Source organism: Alosa sapidissima, chromosome 17, assembly GCF_018492685.1.
Source record: "Alosa sapidissima isolate fAloSap1 chromosome 17, fAloSap1.pri, whole genome shotgun sequence".
Taxonomy (NCBI): domain Eukaryota; kingdom Metazoa; phylum Chordata; class Actinopteri; order Clupeiformes; family Clupeidae; genus Alosa; species Alosa sapidissima.
The window spans coordinates 4,530,583-4,540,916 of NC_055973.1; the positions used below are offsets into that span (position 1 = coordinate 4,530,583).

At 41.8% G+C, this 10,334-nt stretch overlaps 1 long non-coding RNA gene across 1 annotated transcript; it reads right to left on the bottom strand.

Annotated features, from left to right (window-relative positions):
- Positions 1–5,541: 5,541 nt before the first annotated feature.
- On the bottom strand, positions 5,542–8,319 carry LOC121688255. Its single transcript, XR_006024537.1, has 6 exons — positions 8,084–8,319; positions 7,649–7,776; positions 6,890–6,954; positions 6,340–6,442; positions 6,096–6,200; positions 5,542–5,820 (listed from the first exon to the last, which is right to left on the bottom strand). It is a non-coding gene; the product is annotated as an uncharacterized LOC121688255 (long non-coding RNA).
- Between the last annotated feature and the right edge of the window lie 2,015 nt (positions 8,320–10,334).

A 10,334-nucleotide genomic window follows, 5' to 3' on the forward strand; every position in this document is an offset into this window, starting at 1 on the left:
ACACACACACACATACATACACATGCACACACACAAACACACACGCACACACACACAGATGGAGGGATGGAAAAAATGGAAAGAGATTTCAACTGAAAAACACTGTCTAGGCTCTCAAGCAATGTGGAGGTTACAGTAATGTGTGATGCAGCGAACAGAAACTATCTTGGATCTTTGTGTGTGTGTGTGTGTGTGTGTGTGCAGTGCATATATAGTCAACAGTAAGTTAGATGTGTGTGTTCTACCTTGAGTGTGTATGTAGTTACTGTAAACATCTCATGTGACTGGTTAACTGCTGTGTTGGTTTGTGTGTGAGCACATGTACAGTATGCGTGATATTGTGAGAGAGTGTGTGTGTGTGTGTGTGTGTGTGTGTGTGTGCGTGAGAGAGAGAGAGAGAGCTTGTTTGTATGTGTGTGTGTGTCAGAGAGAGAGAGAGAGAGTGTATGTGTGTGTACGTGAGTGTGTGATGATAACACATTGACTTGTGTTCAGAGATGATGGCCTCTGCTGTTGGGGAGGGAGGGCTCACCGCTCTCAGCCCCCATCTCTACCCCTCCATATCTGCCCCCCATCTCTACCCCTCCATATCTGCCCCCCATCTCTACCCCTCCATATCTGTTCCAGTGCCCCCCGTCTCTACCCCTCTATATCTGCCCCCCATCTCTACCCCTCCATATCTGCCCCCCATCTCTACCCCTCCATATCTGTTCCAGTGCCCCTCATCTCTACCCCTCTATATCTGTTCCACTACCTCTATCTCTGGTCAGACCATAATAACTCATATCCTGCAGATAGCCAGCTTACACAACCATTCAACATACTTGTGATAGAGGATCATCTCTGCTGTGAGTGTATATATGTGTGTGTGTGTTTGTGTGTGTGAGATTTTTTTTGTACCCCTGAATATCATTGAGTGACAAAGCCCTATCTTATCTCTTGAAATATTTGAATCCTGTCTATTGTAATATGATTTGTGGATTTAAATAAAGAATTAAAATGTGTGAGTGTGTGTGTGTGTACGTGTGTGTGTGTGTGTGTGTGTACGTGTGTACGTACATTCAACATGCTTGTGATAGAGGATCATCTCTGCTCTGAGTGCACATGTGTGTGTGTGTGTGTGTGTGTGTGTGTGTGTGTGTACCTGTGAATACTAGCAGGACATCTACAGTATCCTTCCATACTTGGATGCTTTACATCCTTACATGCTTTTTTATACAAAACTTCAACTTTTTTTGCCAATTTAAAATCCACCAAATGAATCTGTTTGAAGACTGTTAGTGTTGTAAATGAGCGTTTTGGGAGGAAAGGGCTTATTTTAAATATAATATCTACATACACACACAGGTGTTTTATCACCTGTAACACACACACAGATAAATGCATGCACGCACACACACACAGACACACAGTTCCTCTCTAACTCTCTCACACTCTTTCAGCACTCTCTCTCTCTTTAATGTCTCCGTTAGGAGTTTTTTCTCCTCCATTGTTTCAGTAAGAAATGAATCATTCGCTCGTTTATAATTGCAGTGGCCTTTCTCTCTTTCTCTCGCTTCTTCGTTGTTCTCCCTGTTCCTGTTTAACATTCGCTTGCTCCTCAGAGGCAGAGAGAGAGACAGAATAGGGAAAGATTAGAATGGGTGAGATGATGAGAGGGGGTTATTGTTGGAGACACAAAGAACAGGAAGTGCTTGTGAGCCTGGTGTGTGTGTGTGTATATGTGTGTGTGTGTGTGTGTGTATTAGGTGAGGTGATTAGACACTGTGAGAGGTTGAATCGTCTTCAGCGCACACCTCCACCTCTGCTTGTCTTTGACACCAGGGGCGTGGCGAGAGGCTTACGGCAGATTGCATTTGGGCCTCTGGTGTTAGCAACCGTGCCTCTGAGATGGGCCTTTGTACCCCTGCACCCCCCCCCCCCCCCCCCCCCCCACACACACACACACACACACAACCCTGGGTACCGACTTATCTAGCCACAGACCTCGGAGCAAAGTTGGCGAGACGGATCCGCAGCTGATTTCCAGTGAGAGCACACAAAGCGCAAAGACAAACAGGACACCAGCGGACGCTCGGTACCGACAGCCAAACTCAAAAACCGCACGCCAGGGATCAAGGGTTGCTTAATCTGGTGGAGGGATGTCTGGGCACTCGGTGAAAAATAAAATATATGTGTGTGTGTGTGTGACCACTCAGCATTATGGGAAATGTAGTAAGATAGCATTAAAAGAAATGAGGAACAGCTTGTTGGTTATTCCAGACTTCCCCCCATCCAGCCCTCTGGCTACTTATTATGACCGCCGCGCAGCGAAGCGGCGGTCATATAGGTTTAGTCCGTCAAGGATTCCCGGGACACTGTAAGACCGGGGTACACGAAACTTGGTGGGCATGTAACCCCACATGGATAGCATGGAACCATCGTTTTTCGTTTTGATCTGTAGCCCCCCCGCTGGACTGGACCCCCGAATGGAGGGTAGGGCAGACACAGTTTTCTGTGAATATCTTGAGAACCGTAGGGCCTAGGATGACCAATTTTTTGTGTATGTTTGCCTCCAGGGGTCATGTAAACCCATTCCATATGCACACATGTGCATAAACAGATACACACGCACACACATACATTCACAGTAATCCTACGTATGGGGTAGGATGTGTAGGATGTCTGTATGACACATACTCACACAGTAGACATATATACGCATGCATGCATATGCACACACACAGGCACATAAACAGGCAAACACAATTTTTTTTTTGTATGTTGATCTCAAAGGGCCATGTCAACCCATTCCAGAACCACTGATTTCATGTATAGCGCCACCTAGTTAAACACAAAAAAGTAAAAATGAGGTGTTGTAATTGCAGGTATCTGTGACCTAACATAGTCAAAACTGCACGAAATTGGAAGTGTAGGATCATTATGACACCCTCTGAATCCACGCCAAGTTTCGTGGAATTCCGTTCATGGGGGGCCACACAATAAATTAATTTATGTTACTATACACCAACTGGCCTGTAGGTGGCCGGAGACAGTTTTCTGTGAATATCTCAAGAACCGTAGAACCCCGCTGGACTGGACCCCCCGAAAGGAGGGTAGGGCAGACACAGTTTTCTGTGAATATCTTGAGAACCGTAGGGCCTAGGATGACCAATTTTTTGTGTATGTTTGCCTCCAGGGGTCATGTAAACCCATTCCATATGCACACATAATGTGCATAAACAGATACACACGCACACACATACATTCACAGTAATCCTACGTATGACACATACTCACACAGTAGACATATATACGCATGCGTGCACATGCACACACACAGGCACATAAACAGGCAAACACACAAGCACATGCACGCACACACACCCACCCACACACACATAAACATAAACATGTACACATGCACACAATTCAAGAATTTCTCAGAATTATGAACAGGCAAGATGGGGGTGGGGTTGTATAAAATGTATTTTACATGTGAAATCTATGAACTAATCATGTTCTGGTACTTGTTGTCTAGCAGATACCAGTGAGAATTGAGTGTGCATAATGCAATTCAGTGAGACAGTTAGAATCATATATGCCTTTCAGCGTGACTTATTTTTGTGGAAAACATGTGCTGGACTGGGCGGCGGTCATATTTTGTACCGCTCTGCGGTACATCTAGTTAAGATAACATTGGGGTTTCATTTCATAATTGAGGATCCGAGGCGCTGCGTAGCAGAAAGCAGATGACCATGGACGTCAATTAGAGGATGAAAAAAATCTTGTCTGTAATTTGCATCTAATTCACACCTTCTCTGATGGGAAAAAAAGCTCATCCGAAAATATGCTGTGTGGCCCGATAAAACCAATGCAGGTGTTATGCTCAATAATCAACAACACAACAAACACAACATTTGTACACATCCCCTCATGCAAATGTCTGATAGAAAGGTCTAGCTTAAGAGCTGACTTCTCTTTGGACTGTCTAATTGGGTGCACATGGTGCAATCTGATGGCTTGCACATACTTTATCATGTAATGTACATTGAATACTAAGAGGTAAAACTATCTCAATGCCCATCGATTTCCCTACAAATGGCCAAACGTCCTCCCTGAACCCACTCCCTTAAACAGTGATGCCAGTGTGTGCCATAACTACTACTCCTTCCATAGAAAAGCACCGTTGTTTGCAGGCAAAGGAGCAGTTTGCGATTGTAATCTCACAAAACAAAAATTCAACAAAAATGTGCCCCTCAGGGTCCTCCAGTTAGTCTGTTTAAACCAAAAGTGTGATGTTGGAACACAAAAAACGCACGCCAGGGTAAAGGCTTTTCCCGTGGCTAATCTGGTGGAGGGATGTCTGGGCACTTGCCGAACCAAAAATGTGCGTGTGTGTGCGGGCAGGGGGTCTCATGGTCTTTTCTTTGAGCACACAACATGGAGGCCCCTGAACCGCTTGGCATCATGGGAAATGTAGTAAGATAACAAAAAAGAAAATGAGGAAGGGATCAGCAGCTCATTAGCTATTCCAGACTTCATTCCCTTTCGAACCCCTCTGGCTTTCTGGTGGGAAGCAGAGGACATCAGGCTCATTAACAGTTTGTTTACTCATTTAGCTAATGCTGATGATTGTTTATGGTGCAGGCCACACCACGGACTGAGCTGTAAACAATCCCAGCCCATCAACACAGCACCTCAGGAGCACGGCAGAGGGGCGAGGAATTCCACTGGCTGTGGAGTTCATATGTGAACAACACAGCAGCATGCGAATGCTAGCTGGCCAAGCTAAATTCTTTTACCCATTCGGCATCACATTTACTGTAGTTAACCCCCAATGCCAGTCTTTCCTAAGGCACTATGGGGGAAGTTAGCCTCAAACCAAGACATCACATGCCATACAGGAGGCGGTTTGATAGATGTTTTTGCTGTGATATATTGTCGCTATGGTATCCTGTCTACTGTCCTGACAACCTACATGGTTGCCCGGTCCAGTGCTTTGTCCATATGAGATCAGCCCCATTCATCTGTCTGGTGCTGTTTGGCAATTGATCAATCCTACAGTATGTCTGGTTCCACCACACAGTCAAGCTACCTGTCCATTGGTCGTACATGATATTTGACACAGCATTGGGGAAGTTTTGGTGGATAGCTATTGTTTGGGAGGGCTACATTCACTAGTAAAATACACAATGAAGACCATGACTATATTTCTGACATGCTTGATCAAAATGTTATTTTGTTAACTGCAGACATTATATGAGGGTATAAATGTACAGAAATTCGCTTTGGACAAAAGTGCCTTCTACTGTAAATGCCATGCAGACTTGGTAAAATATGATATACATGAGTTGTTTGCAATATTGAATTGACTTGTATGTGAATCCAAATGTAAGCTATGGCAATTAAATCATATGAATCATCTGACACAATAAGCAAGATGCAAAGACAAAAACCAAGGTGGTTCAGTGAGTAGGCCTATTGTCTAATATACTGTTGAAATAGGTCTATGCTATGTCTTTTTTAACTAGGTGATCCGTGATTTTTTTATTGATTAAGTGGTCCTTGGTCTGAAAAAGTTTGAGAAACACTGACATAAACACACTGAATACATAGGTTTTTGTGCTACACTTTCAAACAAATACTGGTTTGGGACAGTGACATGCATGCAGTACTAGTCCTGGCTCTAATACTAGAAGTGCTAACTCTATAACAACACTAGATAGATGAAAAGATGAATATAATGAGGCCCTCTGAAATGGGTTCCAGTGACTGCATGTTGTGTTGTACAGTAAGTAGTATCTCTTTACTGCTGGGTTCTCTTGTCAGGACAGAGATCTAAAAGAAGAGACAGCAAAATTGAGGTTTAGGAGGAACACACACACACACACACACAAAAACAATGCATACTCACTCACTATTTCTTTCTTTCTTTCTTTCTTTCTTTCTTTCTCTCTCTCTCTCTCTCACACACACATTACACAAACACATACTCAAACACACACACACACACACACACACACTCCCAGACACACAAACACACACACACACACACTCACAAAAACACTCATACACACACACACAAACAGACACACACACACACACCGCCTCACCTGCTCCACCTGCTTGGAGGTAGGTTATCTGTGGGAGGTTCACACACTCAGCTTGTTTCCTGAATGTCTCTTTCTCAGACTCTTCTAGAACTGACCCCTCTCTCTCTGAAGGTCACAGAGTCATGAAAGAAAGAGAGTGAAATTAGCGACAAAAAGAACATCAGTAATATGTAAAGTGGCATTCATAGCGTCACACAGATACTGTAGACACGGACACTGTAGATGGACAGGTCAGAGAGCTTACTAGCCAAGAACATGTGGTTGGAGATGGTATCATCATAGCTTGGCATATAGGAAGCAGTCAGCACAGGTCTGCAGGTACTTTCCCTTGATGATTTTTGAATTAACTGCAAAGTTTGGAATGGAGTAAAGGCAGTGAGGACTTTTTGTGGTATATATTGTATTTGCTGCATATATTTGAGATATACATTGGCAGATATCAATAAATCAGTGTGCAACAACACATAGCCTAATTAATTAAAGGTTTTTTAATTATTTCTAATCAGAGTGACTTTATTGATCTCCTTTTTTGACCACACATTACCTAATTTTGATTTGAGGTGTAAACGTTTTCTTTTTCATTTTAACAGTTGAATTGAAAGTATTTTTGTGCAATATCCACTAAAAACCTGTGAAAACATTGACTGGACTGATTATGATCTCGGTGAGGGGATCACATGGGACCAGTGAACTTATTGCCGTAGCAAATGAGAAATAAATGAGAATCATGACTAAACTACACATTACATCTGCCGTGAGGAACATGTTATGTTGATTAATAGATTTTCACTTACCGATCATGTTAGATACACCTCCAGAAAATGTGATATCCGAAGATCCAGCTACACAACCGGTATTTCTGTAAGATACGTAAAAACATTCAAATCCATTTACATCACATTTATTCTTTTAGCAGACACTTTTATCCAAAGCAACTCACATAAAGTATCAAGGGCTTTTATATGACCAATCCACACTGAGTAAGGGTATCTAATCATCTATCTATCATACATTAATTAATTAATTATAAGGCACCATAGGCCAACGAATCTCCCCTGAATGCTTGTTGATTATTTTGGTTCGGTGAGATGCAAACTCCAGCAGAGCCTGAATGATGAGGACCAACAGTAGGGGGCACTGTTCTGGGGCCATTTTTTAGAAATTGACCATTGAAAGTTTTTTTTTTTTATCATAATAAGTGGTAATAGTTGTCATATCCATAGTACAGTTGGCACATTTATGGAGCATGCAAAGCTTAGAATGTACTCTCCCTATCTATTTGTATTAATGTATCTATCTCTGTCATTTGTTGTGGTTGCTTTGCTTCTGTTGTGATGTTTCTTCTGTTTTGTTTTTTCATTGATTGTATGTCAATGCAATGTTCTTTGTGTTTTGTTTCGGTTGGTGATTGTCTATTTTTGAAGGGCAAAATGTAAAAATTTTAAATAGTAGTGCAGTAGAAGAAGACCTTTCATAATGTAAATGAAAGCACTGTATTTAAATAAAGTAATTTAAATAAAAAGGCAGAAAAAAAAGAATGTACTCAAACTTACAGCTTGTCTGCCCAGTGAACGGTTTTCTGTTTGCCCTGGTCATCTGCTAAGATCTCAATCCAGGAGCTTTTTAGTTCAGACAGCTGTCTCTCTCCAGCTAAGGCCAGAATAACCCATTTCCCGGTAAACTGTAAGAACACACAGTCAGGGTCAGTTATCAGCCTTCTCCCACCACAGAGTAGACAAGAAATCATTCAAGTACAATTTTGAGATGACAATAAGAAATAAGAAAAAAAAAATGACTGACTATGTACTGTCTACTGTTATATGCAAGTTTGCATCATACAGTTAAGTTGTAAACATTTTATTCACTCGTCAAGTTGGATCTCACAGTCTGTTTTGGAATAATGGTAATTTATCTCTGGTTTCATTCCTTCAGATCTGCTAGCACTACACAGCACAGGGATTTGACAGGATAAGATGAATTTAGCTTACTTCATCATAGTTCTCCAAGGGCAGGGGAGTCATCAGGTTGTTGCATGTTAAAGTCACAGCAGAGGAGAAGGAGAGAAAGAGAGCGAATGTCACCACAGTCTGCAGCACCGCCATCGTGATCACAAGAAGATGTTTCCGAGATTCAGTCTAAAGCCTTGCTGGTTCCTCTGTCACGCTGTGGTCAGAGGAGAGTGTGTGTTTATCAGTGTGGTCCAGTGGACTGTCCCTGTAATATGATAGTTTATACTGCAGTGTATCTCAACTAGGGTAACACTTTACTTGACGGGTGAGTACATAACACATTCATAGCACCTGTCATAAACTGCACATAAGGCATTCATGACTGTTTCATGAGACATGACTCAACATTCATACCAAACCTTTCATGAATGTGGAAGACAGACCGACAACAACTTGTCAAAATAAAAGTCCAACAATCGCAAAACGGCATTGTTCCAAACCTTTTACTTTTTTTTGGACCTGATCACGTCCCATCTGAGTCAGTGGGCTACTGCAGTGCCAAAAAGACAGAACATGGTCAAGCAAATCATTTTTGTTTCATAAAAATGTATTTGTTTTATGATGTAACCTTTGCAGATGATTTCTCATCTTTTGCCACTGGTTACACAAACACGGCTGAATGTAGGCTAGTTTACCTCCCAGTGTTAAACTCTGTGATTACGAATACTTCCCAACTTGTATAGTAAAGTGACATTCGGTGTAGACTCCATAAGATATTCATGAAATATTTACAAAGGCTGGAGAGAAGAACGGCAATGCTGCTTTGCGATTGTTGGACTTTTATTTTGACAAGTTGTCGTCGTTCTGTCTACTACATTCATGAAAGGTTTGATATGAATGTTGAGTCATGTCTCATGAAACAGTCATATGAATGCTTTATGTGCAGTTTATGACAGCTGCTATGAATGTGTTAATAGGCTTTGTTAACAGTTAGTGAATAGGGTTGAAAGTAAGGGTAAGGATTTGGAACTCCACATTTGGAATAACATTACACTCCTAAAACGAATGTGTTGTCGTTAACATTTTACTTGACAGTATCGCCATAAGAGTGACATGATACTGTCATGAACGTGTCATAAACAAGTCATAAACATTCATGACATAACGCTTCTGTTATTAAGTCACATTTGGTTAGGGTTAGGGTTAGGATTAGAGTTAGAGGTTAGGATTAGGGTTAGGGTGCATGTGTCATGACAGTGGTATGTGTTCATGACAGTGTCATGTCACTCTTATGTCAATACTGTCAAGTAAAGTGTTACCGTGTTGTCCCTATCTGGACACAGAGATGTGTTAAAAAACAGCACAAGTTGTGTTATTTTCAACACATATTGTGTAAAAACAACAACTCTTTGTTTTAAGAGTGTACATTCCACTTTATTTTGTGCTTTATGTTGTGGTCCAGCAATTATCTGCTGGCATGTACAGTAGAGTCCCTGTGTGTACTTATTATGACCGCCACTAGCAAAGCTAGAGAAGCGGTCATATAGGGATTGTCAACGTTTTTTTTATTCTTTTTTTTCTCGTCTACTTCCTGAAATTTTGGTCAACGATACCCGGGACACCGAAACACCAGGGCACATGAAATTTGGTGGGTATGTAGCCCCATTAGACTTTTACGGAAAAATTTCGTTTGGTCCCCGGGGGCCACTCCCCCCAACCCAGCCCCCCCCCCCCCCCCCCGCGCTGGTTATGTGTACATTTAGTGACTGTACACTCATTGGCCTGTAGATGGTGGTGCACACATATACACACGCACACACACACACACACACACAGGCAGGCACATACTATCGGTATCGGCAATTAGAACGGCCGATACATAATTACAAATTCAGTAGGATTAAAGGAAAACCAAATATTCATCATCATTTGGCAGCATTTCCAGTATTGGCGTTACATAGTCGTTTGTCCAACAGATGGCGCATCGTTGCAGTGAGACGTAATGTTGTTGGAAGTTAATCTAAAGTGGGTTGGAAAGACAAGGACAACACTGAAGTTTACCATAGAGAACGTCTAATAAGGGTAGGATGATTTTCACATTAAATGTAATTCCCATTTCTTCTTGAAGCCGAAATAAATCTGAGAATGTTTATCGGACATGCTTGGTTTTTACTGCAGGTAGGCTACGTTAATCTTGTAAATTATAGCCTAGGAGGTAGGTAAAATAATGTTACCGTTAGCATTGGTTGAGTGATGGAGGCCAATTTGATTATGTATTTATAGAAAACCA